This window comes from Poeciliopsis prolifica, unplaced genomic scaffold (assembly GCF_027474105.1).
Source record: "Poeciliopsis prolifica strain line A6 unplaced genomic scaffold, Auburn_PproV2 SCAFFOLD076, whole genome shotgun sequence".
In the NCBI taxonomy this organism is placed as follows: domain Eukaryota; kingdom Metazoa; phylum Chordata; class Actinopteri; order Cyprinodontiformes; family Poeciliidae; genus Poeciliopsis; species Poeciliopsis prolifica.
The window spans coordinates 1734430-1750901 of record NW_026562451.1 but is presented as its reverse complement, the minus strand read 5'-3'; the positions used below and the strand labels follow the sequence as shown (position 1 = coordinate 1750901).

The 16472-nt window shown below is 43.0% G+C and overlaps 1 pseudogene; it reads left to right on the top strand.

Annotated features, from left to right (window-relative positions):
• Positions 1–2488: 2488 nt before the first annotated feature.
• On the top strand, positions 2489–6929 carry LOC129352481 (N-myc proto-oncogene protein-like; annotated as a pseudogene).
• Positions 6930–16472: the final 9543 nt, after the last annotated feature.

The window sequence follows — 16472 nt, the reverse complement described above, 5'->3', positions numbered from 1 at the left end:
TGCACTTACACAGTGTCTTATCAAGTCCTTAGGACTCCAAAGTGTTTTATTCTACATTTAGTCATTCATCCATTCACGCATACATTCACAAATGCATAGCTACATCTGTGCTGGGGCACACTCTAAGCTCTACCCTAAGACAAGGCAGGTGAAGTGTCTTCCACAACTACAGAGGCAGAAGGAGCAGAAATCAAATATCAAACTGATAACCTCCCTCTTGACCTAGTACAGATCCAGATTAAACTGAGGCCAATAGGTCCAAGCTAATGACTAGTTGAACTGCAGACTCAGTTCAACTTGGAACCAAAATTGCAACATTTGTTGCATTTTCAGTTGGTGCAGTTCGCTTTCACACAGCACTGTTTCAAGTGAACAAAGCCCTCACAGGGCAACTCGTTACCCCTCTCACTTTAAGTGGCACTACACCAAGAATGTGAGATTTGTCTTTTGCCTTTTGTAAAAGACTGCAAGAAATTTGTCCCACCAGCGCAACGCATTCACATTTTTAGTATTTGCAGAGAATGCAAATGTTGCACTCTAATCTACTTCCTGCTTTTGGAATGGTGTGCAGTCCACTTGGTGTTCCCTTATGCACTTGTGCCACAACAGAGTTCACATAAACCAAAAAAAGATTTTGGTTTTAAATTTGACCATAATTCACTTTTTTGGTCTGTACCAGAGTTTGATCGTGCATTAATACTTCACCAAATGATCAGGGTTTTCTATGCAGATGAACTCGAGTTCAATTAAAGCAGACCAAACAGGGCTGGAGTGAATGCACCCCTAGACACCAAGGCAGACTTATACCCTCTTAAAGCAGCTTCAGTCTGAAAAGTATCATACATCCTGTGCTTCCCTGATCTTTATTTTGTGTTCCCACTCCCACTCTGCCTTTCTTCACAGCTGAGGATGCCTCTGATGCTGCTGCTGGGTCAGAACTATGCACCAGTTTGAGGAAAAAAAAGTAGTATGAGCGGACATGTAAGAGCCTGTGGGGAGTTTTTGACTCCACAGCTATCTCTTCTCCAAGTTCCTGGGAGCTGAATGCAGAGATGGTCCCCGGAAACTCCCTGCCATTCCAAGCCTGTTGACCAAACAGCTGCAGATTCTCAGTTTACTAACTTTGGTTTTTCATCTTAACCACCTACAATAAACTCAATAACTTTATAACAAACCTACATTTTAAAACAAAGTAGTACAGAAACTGAATATTTAATTTACATTTTAAAAATGAAATACTGTATTTTATTATCTTTCCATTGTTTACTAAAATAGCTGGAAGCTGTCAAGTCTTCCCACTCACAGCTGGCGCTCAGCTGAAAGCCGTTTTGTAAACGTTTTCCCTGAAAATAAGTGAATATCATGAACTGTGTATACGCCTGTGCATAATTACAGATGAGCAGTTCATCCTAAGCTCTCATTAGAAAAGGGAATGGGAATAACTCCAGGATACAACCACCGCTTGCGGTTACGTAACATGCTCTTCTCCTTTTCAGTCTTTATCCCGGAGGCATCTGAAAGCTCCCCTTCCTGCAAAGCCTGTTTTTTTCTTTCTTTTTTTCATTCTAAGTTTCTAGATGACTATTCTCCTAACAGCCAAACAATCTCTTAATGTTGTACCCTTTTCTTTAATTTTTTTTTAAAAAAAGACTATCTCTTTGTATAAGTCTTTGTTTTACTCGTTGTATACAGTGATGATGAGCATCTGACTTTAACTTTCGTGTCCGCCCACAGGAGGGCGTAGTTGAGCGCCGCTTTGTCTTCAATCTGGGTGAACTGGTGGCCTTAAGACAAAAGGCAAAACATTAAGAGCTCAACAAGAGAGAATATAATATGCATTATATATATATATATATATATATTATATATATATATAATATATATATATATATATATATATATATATATATATATATATATATATATATATATATCACGTTCATAATTTTTTTAATTCGTAGATAATTTTAAGAATGTACTTTATTGTTTCACTTTATTTTTTTCCAATATGTGTTACCATACAGTGTGTTAAAACCCGCGAGGAGTCAATGGAGGATAGCTTACATAGTAAAAGTTGATTTTTACAGCTCTTAAAGTAAACTCGGAAGGACTCATTAGCAATTCAACAAATACACCAGCTAAAGCTTCTCATCTTATATCTTTAAGACAAGCCTGAAGTAAGCTATTTCTTTTCTTCCTTTCTTTTTGCTTTTTGCTTACTACCTGTTTTTTTTGTTTGTTTGTTTTTTGTTTTTTTACCAATTTATTTCGAAGAAACACTTTCTTTTTGACCCATTAATGTCAATATTGAAGGAATGTTTTTCATTCACCTTGAAAGAAGGATTTCAGCCAGCCTCTTCACTCCCGCTTCGCATCCCAGGCCAAAGCATAGGTAGGAATTGTCCCTCCCCTAAACCAGCCCGTGTGGGAGGAGCTTGCTTTCCTCCCCTCTAAACTAAAGTGTATAACACTCTGGAGAGACCCACAATGTGTGTCAGAGGACCGTCTTAGCTCCAAAAGTAGATGACTGATCCAAATCTGGTGTCTGTATTAACTACTGACTTCAAGATACGAGAAATATCGATTCACGAGTTTTCATCCCAAGTAAGGACGAGGTGAGCATCATCTATTTTCAGAAGATATTCTTCACATGCAGTGTCCATTGTCTTATATATTTCTAATAAATAGTTCTCATATTCGAATGTTGTCATTCAATTTATTTTTTAACAAAAGTTGCATTTGTTTTAAAAGAATAGTGCAGTCCTCATTTGTTTTTGTGCCTCAGCAGTGCGTCATGGGCACATTTACGCACGGACTCCTTTGAGATTTGTGCGGTTTTTTAAAGCCCACAGTGGAGGCAGTTTGGAATCTGTGTGTGGGCTTTTGACTCAGACACTTTCTGTGGAGCACTTCTGTTAGAAAGAAATGTGGAGAGACGCTCTCCAACAACGCACGCTGACTGAACCTCTCTTGTATGTTCATAGGATTTTCGATTGTTGGATAGAATGCCGGCGATCATCAGTAAAAACTCCGATTTGGAGTTTGATTCCTTACAACCATGTTTCTATCCGGACGAGGACGACTTCTACCTCTGTGGTCCCGACGCTGCGCCACCGGGGGAGGACATCTGGAAGAATTCGAGCTGCTGCCCACTCCGCCCCTCTCTCCGAGCCGCGCAGCGCTACCAGGAGAGCCGGCGGCCGCAACTGCCTCTTCGGAGGCAGATCCCTTCGGCTTCAGCTTAGGGGACCCCCTGGACTGGGCTTCTGAGCTGCTGCTTCTGCCCGAGGACGATATATGGGGGGCATCCGACGACGGGGACCTTTTCGGCTCCTGTGTGGATACAAATCCCAACATCATTATCCAGGACTGTATGTGGAGCGGCTTCTCCGCCAGGGAAAAGCTGGAACGAGTGGTAACAGAGAAACTGGGTAAGGCGATTTCAACGGCATCGGCCGGAGGAAGGAACGCGTACGTCAGGGTGCCGGAGGTGGTGAGCCGCAGCTCGGTGTCGGAGTGCGTGGACCCCGCGATAGTGTTCCCCTTCCCGGTGAACAAGAAGAGCAGCAGCAAGGACGCATCTGGGACTGTTAACGCGTCCACAGCGAATGGAAGCGCAGCTAGTGACTCCGGTAAGAATCAGATGAACACCGTAATATAAATGTTGCACTTTTTTAAAAGAAATGTCTTAAAAATATGAACAGTGTCACACGTCTTCTCTGAATTGTCACACATTACTGCTATTATTTGAAGTCTGGTATATCTGTGAGACAGGATCTTGTTCATATGACTGGCCCAAAATCCGATTATCCCGTCACATTCGACACGCACACACACACGCGCACGCACGCACACGAGTTCGCAATTACACACGCATGCAAGCACACAGACGCACACTGGAGTAGTGACACAGTGAACCGTGGTTTTATGTAATCAGCGGGCTCTTCATCCGGCAGATGGCAGTAAAATAGGGAATTGTGCGCTTTGCTGAACTCAGTTGGCACCGGATCCAAAAAAAAAAAAAAAAAAACACACACACACACAGCAGCAGCAGGCTGCAGGAGGGGGAGATGAAAAGGTTTTCAATAATGTGATGATCTGATAAAAGTGTGCCGTAAATGCTTTCATTACGCATGGATGAAGGAGACAATGTGTGCGCAGTTGGTGATAAATTGGCATTTAAACAGCTTGGCCAAAATTTAGCTGATAACTGAATGAATATCATAGACTGTAAGAGTCTTTACAACAATACAACATGAGGCAGTTGTGTGTTAGATTGGAAAATCTAAACACACAAAAGTCCTTTTGGACTTTTGCGAGTCCAAAAGGGAGATGCTTTTGGACTCGCATCTCCCTTTCCCTGCCCTGAGCTCCCTAAATAAACACTCACACAAGTCCTTATCTGTGTGTTTTTGCTTAGAAAACAATACTACAAAAGTCCCCGGACTTGGCACAGAGTCCAGACTCGGTCAGTTCTGCCTCACACCTTCTCTGCAGTAAAGGAAAGAAGTCACTGAGTCCTGCATGATTCTTCTTCTTTCTTCTCCTTCTTTTTCTTATTTTGGGGTGGGCGGGGTGGATGAGTGTTTTGAGCAAGCGCTCCATTCTCGACAGCTGTCTTCCTGGCGCCACTCCAGTTTTGGGGCTTAAATTGTGGTGATTCGATGGCCTGCCGCCTCATCATCCCTGCGCACTCTGCCCCCAGACCTGTCCATCCTCTGTTTTGGAGTTTACATTTTTAATGAAAGGCATTCACAGTTTTAAAAGAAGAGTAGTATGGGATTTTCTATTCAGTTTGGCCCATTTCAAAATTTCAACCCTCCTTAAATATATAAAAAAAAAAGTCAGTTTTACAGTCAAATTGCCAAGTGGAAAAAATCCTCTGAACTGCATTCAATGAGCTGTTCCTTTCTGAGAGTGAAACACCAAAGAGGCTCACATGTGGCAGAGTCAGCCACACCCCCTTCCCTGCTCCCTTCATTCAGCCAGCTGTGCTCAGCTTTGTTTTGATGTCAGCAGCAGTCTGTATGAGCGATCAGTATGTGTGTCTGGTGTCTGAAGTGGTTTACCATAAGCTGTAAAATGCCACACTCCACAGATGCTCTTGGGCTGATAATGAAAGCCATTATCACAAAGGCATTTTAACTGGGACTCACACCCAGTGACTTCCACTTGTTCTTTTCCAGGCACTAAAAAACACAACGTAGGTTTGTTAAAATCTGGCTGATTGGCTCTGTTTTAGTTCAGCTGAGCCATAAACTTCTCCAGTGTAGATGTTGGATGGTATCAGATTTTCATGATTACCTGAAATATATGGTCTCTTGACCAAACAGCTTGAGTTGTAATTAAAGCAAGCCTGGGCCTTCATTAGACTTTTCAGTAGGACATCTGGACTGTCTGTGTTCCAAATTGGTCTTCATCATATGAATGAGAAAATATTACCTTTCCTTCAGCTAGCTAACTGGCAGTGCACATCAACAGGTGAGGGAGCGGGCAGTGAAGTGCTATTCTACCCTACAACCAAAGAAATCTAATCTTCCACTTTCTCTGGCATCTTGTTAAAATTACTTCTAACGACTTTTTGTGGTCTTGAGTGCATAACTTGTTAAAACTCTTGAGTACCTGGATGCTGGTAACTGGCATATGTTTACTCCGCCATATGCCTAGACTCTGTTAAAGCTCTTTCTACTATCTCAAACACTCAAAGTATTACCGAGGTTGGGGTAACAGACTGACGGCATTAGACTAATACTGTCTCATCTCTCTGAAGATTAGCAGAGGTTTTGAAGAAAGAATTGGAATACAACTCAGAACTCTAGTCTGTCTGCTCAGTGCTGTGTATGAACATGCCAATGCATGCAGAGCAGATTAGCTGAGAAGTGACTGACATTAAGCATTAAGACATTTTTGCCGGAGTTAACGGCATTGAGCAACGTCCTCTCCCACACACATTCCTCACTTGATCTCACTAATTTATTAACTTATTTACATGTCACTTGCTGTCACACGTAGATTGGCTAGTGAGAATATTTTGCACGAGTGACAAAGTTTGTTTTGTTTTTTTGTTCTCCCAGAAGAGGAAGACGAAGATGAGGATGAAGACGATGAAGAAGAGGATGATGAAGAGGATGAGGAGGAAGAAGAGGGAAGAGATCGATGTAGTTACAGTAGAGAAGAGACGCTCCACAATCAGCAAGACGTCTCCCATGACCACAGGTATAGGAACCATCTGTGTTAATCCCAAGAACCAAGATGCAAGAGGGATTGTCTCAGGATCTGGGGTTGTGAGTCGGTTCATCAGCCGTGCCCCTCAGGAGCTCATCCTGAAGAGGAGCTCGTCCATCAGCAGCAACACAATTACGCGGCGCCCTCGCCGTATGCCTCAGATGATGACCTGACCCCACCTCCAAAGAAACAGAAGACATCGGAGACATCCCGCCCTCCCGTCAGAATCGGTTCATCGTCCTCTACATCTTCAAACTCGTCCTGCACCTCTGCCCCCAGCATTGCAGGGGCCCGCAGCAAGCGCAGCACCAGCGGGGACAGCAGTCCGCGTGGAAGTTCTGATTCTGAGGACAGCGAGCGCCGGCGAAACCACAACATCCTTGAGCGCCAGCGACGCAATGACTTGCGATCCAGCTTCCTGACCCTGCGCGACCATGTCCCAGAGCTGGCTCACAACGAGAAGGCGGCAAAGGTGCTGATCCTGAAGAAGGCAACCGAGTATGTTTGTTCACTGGAGACGGAGGAGATGAGGCTCCAGCAGGAAAAGGACAGACTGCAGGCTCGCAGGCAACACCTCATGCGCAGGCTGGAGCAGGCTAGAACTCGCTGACGGACAACTGCTACAACATAAAACCCCTCACATAGACCCTGGAGGAACCCCTCTCACCATCCTGAACTCCAGACATAGGCCTATACACATAAGCACAGACCCACAGGCCTTATATCTGTTGGACTTTTGCACACAGAAACATTGAAATCTCAGAGGACATTTATCGTCAGATGCCGATACACAAACCTGGAAGAGAGAAGAGAAGAGGATGCACGGGGGGGGCGGGAGGGGGGTGCTGAGGAACGCTCGGACTTTTACTGCCGCCACTTTTTTTGCACATTTGTTGACGTTAAGAATGTTTAGGGTTTACTTTTCAATCCAGTCACATTGAGGAAAGACAAAAAGATAAAGAATGAGGAGGGAGACAGACACTTGTTTTTAGTCTTCATCCCTCTGGTTGTTGTTTTTTTATTATTTGTATTTTTTTAAATATCATTTCTACATGTATGTATGTTTGATTTTTTGTACTCACTGTGACACCAGCCTGGAATTGCATGATTCCACATAGGGACGGGTGTTGGAGGGCACTTTGCTTGGAGAGTTCAGCGGTGCACGCTTACCTTTGCCTTCATCACTGCAAAACTGAAAAATGAGACGTAAGAAACTGATGACCAAGGCGTCATAGCAGACACAAACAATGCCACTACAGGTTCTTTTCCCTTCACTCTTCTCACACTGGTGCTCAAACCAATTCAGTGGATGTATAACTGTGCACCTTGCTAGGCGACACTTTTGTATATAACAATAGTGTGCAGAAAAAATACACTCAGATCTGCCTTGTTTTATATTTACACTTTGGTTCTTGTTTCTTTTTTTTTTTTTAAATATTCAAGTCAGGAAGCTGCCAATAACTGGACTGTAAGTTTATATACCTTTAAATGTACTGTAAGGTCTCAGTTTATGAGAGTCAGAAAAACTTTGTAATATAACTGCATATTGTTTCCTTCTCTTTTTCTTTTTTGTATATCACTACGTTTTACACATTTATTTGCTTTTAGTGTGATACATACTAAATTTGATACTTATATTTTCGTAAGAGAATGCATTCTTGGTAGATATCACTTTATCTTGTCATTTTTCTCTCTTATCAGACAATTTTTTTGTACAGCAGGTGTGTTCTATCCACATGTACCTGGACTTTCCCCCCCTTTTTTAAACTTTCCTCTTTTGTTGATATTTTTAACTATCGGGTGCATAGAACGGGTAAACTGATATGTTTGTTTTTTCACTACATTAAATGTACCTATAGTGCTGCAACTCATGGCACTTTTGAAATACCTCATTTTGAAAAATAAATAGACAAAATTTCCTGACTTTTTACGTCTGTGTCTTGCCTCCAAATTTATGTATTTGTTGCGGCTCCTCTCAGAAGCCTCATCCTCACAAAGAAAGAGCGCGTCTTCTGAATCCTCTCTGTCTCGGCACCCTGCGGCTGCCACCCGGCCCCTCCCTCTCAAGCCTCTCACACCCTTGCCTACGCACGCACGCGCGTGTACCGACACACACATTTCCACATCTCTCTGTTTCCCTCTCTGCTATAGACAGCTCTTCCCGCTACATTGTTCAGGCTGCTGCCATGGAAACTGGAGCAGCTGCTAAGTAGCAGACACGAGAGTGAGTCTTTTATTTGTGAGTAGTCTATGTATTCCTGCCCGCGTGTGCATGTGTGTGTGGATATGAATGCAAATGTTCTTATGTGTGTCTACCTTTTGTCGTGGTCTGTGTGTGGCCCCCGGTGCCTGATATTGCCGGTGTTGTGAACTGCCTGCAATGATGCCAGGACAAATCTCGACACTGTTTACCAACATCAGCCACATGGCTTTGCCCTCCTCCCCTCAAAGCCCCCTTCGATCCGCCGTCCCCCTGTGACTTCAGCGCTGGGCCTCGGCCCAAAAATGTGCCTTGGAAAAGGGAATTCTCTGGAGATGGCTGAAAGAGAAATTTATTGCTACGGCCAGTACAGTCTTTTAGTGAGCTCACAAAAAGAAATGAACACGGTAAGAGGGGAAATACACTGCATAAAAACATACAGTGTCAGTGATTTTGAAAAATTAATTTAATTGAGGAAGCTGTTTCATTTTGCCATAGATCATCTTTGGCAAAAGCACCTGGAACACTCCTGCTTCTGGAGTCATTTATAGTTTCACAGTGTCTGTGTTTTAGGATTACATAGATTTAATGACAAAACAAAACTGAAAGAGACATCATGGAGGTGCAAGCATCCAGTTTCTTAAAAGACGTGAAAACGGAACAAAGCTTTGTAAATGACTTATGTTTTGTCACTGCAACATGATAGTCTGATGTATAGTTTGTCAAATAGTGCACTTTTAAAATTATTTGTATATGCTCTAATTTTGTGCTGAGATTTAAAACTGATGATATTTTAAACCTTTTCTGTTGAACCTCTTTGAATTTACCACTTTAGTTCAGTGATATGTTACAGTTTATTATGACAATGATTATCATCCTTTTCTTATAAACGATATCCTTAGAAAAATTCAAAGTTTGCTGGGTGACACCACAATGACAGACATTTCAAAACCATCATTTAGAAGTTTGACTGCTTTGGGTATTTATGTTTTTTTCATAAAAAAAGAAATCTTATCATTTTGATTATAAGAATGTTAACAATGTAACTATGTGATTGATTTTTATCAAGCAGTGCAAATTTTCAAGCTAGATTCAATCAGTTAGCAAGCCTGACTGACATTTAAACTTAGACCTGGAACACTGTTTAGTTGTGTAATTCCACCAATGCTCCTTGTTCACTTTCCTTTGCTCCAGTGCAGTGAAATACTTTATTTACACTAAGTAATTCTTGTAGCACTTTAGAACAATATTTATATCAAAAAAATTAATAATGAGAAAAGCCTACATAGAGTTTTTCACAGTGAAATTTTTTGCAGCCAGATGTTTTGAGAACTGAGCAACTTTACTCTGAAAGTTTGGGTCGGAAATTTAGTGAATGAAAACATTGCATGAAACCTTCACATAAGTGACAACACCATAAAGATTGATGACTTTAGAGTTGAGGCGGCCCAACACTGAGCCTCTCACAGGGGGCGGAGGGGGCTGCTGTATTACATAACAGGGGTCTGGCGTCTTTGTGTGCACTTACAGTGCATGTATGGAACAGGAGTCAGGCGTCTTTATCTGTGTACGAGTTCTTGTTGTGACCTCTCCTGGGACTTCCCCTCACCATCTGCCTGCTGAATTCATCCTACTTGGTTAAACCAGAAAACAAGTTCACAGACAATAGCATTGAGCATGCATGAGGGGAAAGCAAAACAGTATATCCTAACAGTCACACAATGGACTCGGCTGGTAATGTGAGCTAACAATACCCAAACAGCAGTGTCCAGTATCGCACTTCCTGTTTACACTATAAGTTCAAACTGGTTCCTCTTCAGAGACACGCTCACTGCTAACACATTTTAACTGTAGTTAATCTCCCTGAAATGAGGCTAATTGGTTTAGATGGGAGCTGATGTCGTTGAGTAGTCATCTCCTGTGTTTTAACAGACATATGGCCGAGGCTTTTCTTTCAGCTCTGTGACCGCCCTGGCTGACTGAAGCTCCTCAGACCCACACATGACACAGATCTAATGGGCTTATGCCCCACTGACGGGAGAACATTAAAGCTGCACAGAAGATAATGGGGCATGTTTGTGTTGCTCAAGCGTTGGTGTCATCCTTCGGAAATCTTCATTAGATTAATCAACAAACACTTGTTCCAATGTTTCTATTGTCCTGCGGACACCTGGTCTGCATTGAGCATGTCAACCTTCCCCATATGGAGGGAAACAAAGCCTCCTGTGTGTGTTTGTGTGCAAGTGTGTCTGAGCCCAACCTCTGCACAAAGGCATTGCCCGTGCACCACACTGGGCTCTGTTTGCCAGGACCTCCGCTATCTGAGAGGGAGTGTGTGTGTGTGGGCGTGTGGGTGCGTGTGTGTGAGTGTCATAAGAGCGTGTTGCCATCTGTTGTGGGGTGCAGCACTGCTGCAGGTGTTTAGAAAGGGGGTGTGCGAAGGAGTCAAGGTAAATAGAGGAGAAGAGCCGAGGGTGTTAGAGGATACTTGGGAAGAAAACACAGGCGAGCATGAGTGCCTTCTCGGGGAAGGGAGCCCCGCTCCTTCTCGGGAAGGGAGCCCCGCTCCTTCTCGGGGAAGGGAGCCCCGCTCCTTCTCGGGGAAGGGAGCCCCGCTCCTTCTCGGGGAAGGGAGCCCCGCTCCTTCTCGGGGAAGGGAGCCCCGCTCCTTCTCGGGGAAGGGAGCCCGCTCCTTCTCGGGGAAGGGAGCCCCGCTCCTTCTCGGGGAAGGGAGCCCCGCTCCTTCTCGGGGAAGGGAGCCCCGCTCCTTCTCGGGGAAGGGAGCCCCGCTCCTTCTCGGGGAAGGGAGCCCCGCTCCTTCTCGGGGAAGGGAGCCCCGCTCCTTCTCGGGGAAGGGAGCCCCGCTCCTTCTCGGGGAAGGGAGCCCCGCTCCTTCTCGGGGAAGGGAGCCCCGCTCCTTCTCGGGGAAGGGAGCCCCGCTCCTTCTCGGGGAAGGGAGCCCCGCTCCTTCTCGGGGAAGGGAGCCCCGCTCCTTCTCGGGGAAGGGAGCCCCGCTCCTTCTCGGGGAAGGGAGCCCCGCTCCTTCTCGGGGAAGGGAGCCCCGCTCCTTCTCGGGGAAGGGAGCCCCGCTCCTTCTCGGGGAAGGGAGCCCCGCTCCTTCTCGGGGAAGGGAGCCCCGCTCCTTCTCGGGGAAGGGAGCCCCGCTCCTTCTCGGGGAAGGGAGCCCCGCTCCTTCTCGGGGAAGGGAGCCCCGCTCCTTCTCGGGGAAGGGAGCCCGCTCCTTCTCGGGGAAGGGAGCCCCGCTCCTTCTCGGGGAAGGGAGCCCCGCTCCTTCTCGGGGAAGGGAGCCCCGCTCCTTCTCGGGGAAGGGAGCCCGCTCCTTCTCGGGGAAGGGAGCCCCGCTCCTTCTCGGGGAAGGGAGCCCCGCTCCTTCTCGGGGAAGGGAGCCCCGCTCCTTCTCGGGGAAGGGAGCCCGCTCCTTCTCGGGGAAGGGAGCCCCGCTCCTTCTCGGGGAAGGGAGCCTCCTGTCTGGACTGAGTAATATGCAGCACTGACAAAGAGCTACAGTAATTGCAGAACACACCACGGACAGTGAAGCAGAAAAGGGTGGGAGGGAGCACAAGGAGAGAAAAGAAGGCCTGAGTGTTTGATCAAAGTTTACCAAAGACTGAGAAGATTTGCATACAGATGGTACTGTAGCACAGCCCTCATAATACCTTTCCCTCTCTTTATTTTTCTTTCTGACTCATGCACGCTCACACACACTCATATACAAATGTAATAGGGTTTCATTGAAAAATCCATGAATGGCCTTTGAGAGCACGTTCAGGCGAGGAGACAGCCTCGGCTGTGCAACTGAGCACTGAATAAGAAAGCAAAGACCAAAGAGCAGGGAGGAAAACATGATAGAAATAAAGATAAGAACTGAGAGAGAAGATGAGAAGAGTGAGAGGAGTGGCTAAAAAGAAAAAAAGAAAAAAATCTCTTTGTCATAATCAATAAACACCTTTTATTATGAATGACTCACATTTATTATCTGCTAACGTCAATTCAGATCTTCCTTTCATCCTTTACCTACATCCATCTTCACACTGTAATGACTCTGAATATCCCTATTGTGGATTTATTGATAATTTCTTTTAAGTTGAAGCCATTATTTCAAGCCAGATCCTTGACAATAAACCTGATGTTCCAAAACCTGGAGCTCTTTCTCTGACGCTGAGCTGTGAAAGCCACAGGTATGTCCAAAACCAGCCTGAACTTGCAATCAGCTGCTGCACTGCTGAGAGTACAAAGATATGTCAGCCTGTAGGTTTCTGGAAACATGTTTGAATATCAACAGAAGCTCAAATCACTCAACATTTGTTCAGAAGCATTTGTCTGTCACTGAGTAATTTGTAAACACAATTATAACAGTGGTTATAAACAAATTTACAGTAAAAATGAAGCTGAAGAATCTGATGTACTGAAATTGTTACAGAAGCTACAAGTAGTTATGTCATACTTACCAAGTGTCCTTTCTGTAAAGTTTATCTAAAGTTACAAATGTAGGCATATTTCCCGTAAGAGCACTTCAGTAGTGCAGTAGGATAGTGTTCCAATTCACTTCAGCAAATTCACCTTTGGAATGCCAAAAAACGACATTTTGACTGGTCTAGTCAAATTCCAATTAAAAATGATTGAGATGCTGTTCATGCTCAAGCCCCAAAGTTACTGAATTTAAACAATTCTGTTGAATGTTTGATGGTAGATGTGGCACAAGCTCTCTGTGGATTCACGGGTCAATTATTCTTTACCGAGGTTGGTCATTTTAAAATAATAAGATATACAACTAAAACGAGAAAAAAATTTTTTTTATTCTAATTTTTTTTTTATGTTAGTTTAATGATCTCAGATGTGCAAATTACAAAAAAAGCAAAAAACAAAAAAATCTTTCAGTCTTTGTTCTTCAAATATCGTTTCCCCACACTGTTAAGCTAAAAATACAATAAAGTTTTTATTTTTTATTTATTTTTTCTCATTTGTAAGTACTTATCATTTTGTATAAAGCTGCATATTCTTATGCCCAGTCTAAGTATGCGCGGTTCTGATTTAAAGGATTCTTGTACTGTTCCATATGTGTTTATTTGGGGTAATCGCTGGGGCGCTTCTGTGTTTGTAAATTCGGAGTGAGACTGATTCATGAGTGTTTCTCCTGAGGAAACAGATAACAAATGGTTTTCTGGTCCAATGAACACATGAGGCGTGCAAACCAAATGAGATTTAACAAAACCAGTCTATATGTGGCACAGGGGCTAAATGGATGGCTGACTGCTAAGGCAGTGTGAGACATATTCAGACTGACCTCAGGCCTAAGCTGACTGTTCGGACAGCCCTGTGCTTCATAGTCCAATCAATCTATTTGTGTTTGATCAGGAACAACTCTGTTTTGAAAATCTTCACTTCAAGGGTTTCTTTCTTTAGCAATCAATATTGTTTGTCTCAAATATTTGGACTTGTCATACTTTATTTATTGAGTTCCACAAGTTCATTAGGTTGTCTTAAGAACTGCAGTGCAAACCAAGAACAGTTCTCTGATTCTTTACTGCTTTTGTTACACTATAAAATACTTTTCTATAACATGGCTGGCAATGAAATGGTGGAAAAATGTTGAAGAAATTTACTTAGATGAATAGGTTTGTCTCTGTCCATCATCCATCTGTAGATGGTTGTCTCCATCCATGAATTTAAATGGAGAATTTAAATTAAAATGTAATGGACATTTCAGGAGGAAAGCCTGCTCTTTGACAGTTATCTGTCGGTTTGATGAGCCAGAGTGCGACAGAGCAGAGGACTGAGCCTGGGCAGGGAAGCAGGATCCTCAGCAGCTGCCTCCCTGACACATGCGCGACAGGGCTCAGTGGAAATCGGGTTAATGAATCGTGGAGAGAGTGAAACGGCAGGGTTACTTTTCTTTCAATACAAACCCCATCATTATCAGTTCAACCAGCGCTCATCTGCACAACACGGAGCGAAGGGACAGACAGTGAGGTCAGTAGGTGGCATTTCTTAACCCGCAGAAAAAAGGACCTCAGACAATAGATCATAGATGTGTGCAACACAATGCAACTGCTACTGATGTGTCACAGTCAATTCTTAAAGGAAAAATACTATTATTTCTCTACGTTTATGATTCATTACGATAATAACCGTTAAGATCCAGTTGAATATTGTATAACTCTTCTATGCAACCTTTTGTGCTTCACTTGGTTCATCATAGGATGAGTCTTTGGTCCATGACCACTCTATTACAGGCCTGTCTGCATTGGTTGTCACCATTCACTGATGGAACAGTGAACCTTAGACAGAAACACTAATCTCACTTTAAATTGCTTTATACTTTCTTAGCACCAATGCCATGTGAAGCACTGACTGAAGCTTCTATTTCAATTTTGACTGAAATTGAAACATATATTAACTTCTTCTTAATTATGCTTTAATCAATTCCATGCTGTTCAACTATATGATGTCAAGAAAAGTAAAATAATATTTAATACATGGTCAGATTTTGTTTTTAAAGTTTTCATGGGTTTTTTTTGCCAAATTTTTAAATTTTCTGGAAACCATTTATGATCTTATCTTTATTTATATTCATACATATATCTTCGCCACTATTGCAAAAAATCGTCCTAATTGGTTTCTCATTTTTCTTTCATTTAAAAAAAAAACTGTCTCGGTACTGCCCCCTATAGTTATGGTATAGTACTTTCTGGTTCATGCACAGATTTTAATTGCACATTGATGGCTGCTCAGAGAGAGTAGCATATCCATTTAGTATTTTAGACAGACTGTGGAACGTCAACATGTGTTTTGGCTATATAAAGACAAACAGCAATGGACAAGCATCAATCGCTTTTTCCATTCACCTTGTAACACAGCGCCACCGGAGATGAAGGACAGCACTGCACTGTTTCACCTCTATGCAGAATATGCAAATGTTGTGATTTTGACTATAACATTTTTAAGTCATACAAAAAACTAATTTGTGCAACAGCCAATTGCATATGTTGATTTTGCCTTATTCGTACCTATTGTCCTTGTCATAATCCCCTGACTACAAGTCACTGATTAGAACAGCTATGTAAATGGATAAAAACATTTAAGAGCAATCCTCCTCCCTACAGTTGTGCTTCTAAAATATGTTTGATGACAACTTGACACTAATAACCGAAAGTTTTTAATCGCTGGAGAAAATTGAAGAAATTAACCCAAATGCAGGCTCTTCACACAGATAATGTGCTTATCTAAGAGGATGTAGTGAATTAACATATTTGACTGGCTGTGCACAACCGATTTTTGTATTCGACAGCTGTTGAGTCAGAAGACAGCATTGTCCAAACATGTGTCAATGCAGACTAAACTGAACAAGAAAAATTTGGTTGGGTATTGAAGTGGTATTTTGGAAATCCTTTATTGAGCCCAGTTTTATAAACAAAGGTTAATTACAGAAGAATTCAATTCAAAGGGTTAACAGCTTTATTGCTTGTAACGGTCCGGGTTATGGCGTTCATGAACCATAAGCTGGTGTCAGCAAAGGCCTAAGGAACATTAATAAACAATGCTACTGTGTTAACTCAGGCATGGCATTGATTTCTTTAATTGGTGGCCTGGGAGTGGGAAACATTATTGGATTTGATCTGAGACAACCCCCACCTTTATACATACATTCCCTCCCTCCTTTCTCGCCATTGCTAGACATAGAAACAATCTGGAATGTTTTACGTCTCTCAGAGATTTTAAAGCAAACAAATGTGATAAAACTGTCACAATTATATCAGCGTGGCTTCAGTTACACACACGTAGATGGCCCATGTAGAATGAATGAATGAATGAATGAATGAATGAATGAATGAATGAATGAAGGAAGGAAGGAAGGAAGGAAGGAAGGAAGGAAGGAAGGAAGGAAGGAAGGAAGGAAGGAAGGAAGGTAGAAGCTACTCCAAAACTGTTTGTAAATATTGGGGGCTTGTCTAGGATATTATGAAAGACACAGTGATTTGTCTATTTCGTAACATGTACATCCTTGTACATTTTATAATTCTGTCGC